Genomic DNA, 1,412 nt, shown 5'->3' with positions numbered 1-1,412 from the left:
AATTGGTATCATATGACAGCTATTTTAAACCTCCTGGCCCTCAGTGTCCTGTCACAGAGAACTCTGTTTGTAGGTTCTACGCTAACGGTGATTTGGTGACTTCATGTTCTGACATTCACATCAAGGTTAAATTAAAAAACAAACAAACAAACAAAAAACACTTCCTTCCAACCAGAAACAGCTTTTAATTCTAGACGTGCGTTCCTCAGTGCTATTGAACAAATAGGATTCACACCCAAACCATTTTTATTCCTAAATCCCAATTTTTTCTATATTATGTTGGGAAGCAGAATTGGAAAGAAAACAAACTTCCCAGATCCCATGGGGAGCAAGGCAAGTTTTTTAAGTTCATACAAAGAAGCACAAATATACCCTATGCTCTTGGTGGGAAGTACTAGCCTGGAACACTTCATTTTTCTTCATTCTGGGGTTCATGGGAGATAAAGCCCAATTCTAAAGTGTGACCACTTACAAAAGATCATTCACTCTAAGGCAGTATCTATAACGGGCCCACCTCGGATGGCTCTCCAACTGGAAGTGTCATACTGGAAGCATTAGACCACTTCCTGTAATCATTTCACCCATGACAAGGAACCCCAGTAAGATAATTCCCCATTTCAAGTGTTCATAAAGGTCGTACCTCTCTCTGGAAAATGCGAGCTATCCTTGATCATGGTTGGATTATGATGAAATGGATAATGAAGATCCCTAGGTTCTGGATAAAGTACCCAAAGATTCTATGAATCTTCCCTAGTTGGTCTGTTGTAAGCCTAATTGTTCAACAGGCATCAGCTTGATTTATTTTTATTTTTCCCCTCCTAGGAAAGTTAGGTGAGGAGAATCTAGGTCTCTTTTTTCATTCTTGGCTGTATTAGGTTTTCTCGATTTCTGCAACCAATTAGAAAAGATAAGCCAAAATAAAATTATAAGAGCAGATGACATAAATCTCATGGAATGCTTTATGCAAAAATATGGAAGCTTCTCCTAGCACTCGGTCAAATTAGAATGGATACCTATATAAGAACTTTTCCCCTATACTTTGTTAAAAGGCTGGTGCATGAGAATACGGTCTTGAGTTAAAATACAGACTACATCACTTCATTGTCAAAATAAGGATCTCGTACCCTCTGGTTCAGCATGGAGGGACCTGAAGAGTATTATGCTAAGCAAAAGAAACCAGTCAAAACAAGTATCATGTGACCTAACTCATATGTGGAATCTAAAGAACAAAATAGATCCAGACAAAGAACAATAACCATGGAACAGACTGTCGAATCTCAGAGGGAAGGTGGGGGTAGGTGGGTAAGGAAGAGATCAACGGAAGAACTTATATGCATCTACGCATAACCCATGGACACAGACAATAGGATGGTGAAGGCTTGGGGCAATGGTGGGGGGGAGGCTAGACAGAA

Source organism: Pipistrellus hanaki (assembly GCF_964339955.1).
Source record: "Pipistrellus hanaki genome assembly, chromosome: X".
Taxonomy (NCBI): Eukaryota; Metazoa; Chordata; class Mammalia; order Chiroptera; family Vespertilionidae; genus Pipistrellus; species Pipistrellus hanaki.
Note: the sequence above shows the minus strand (reverse complement) of the source record.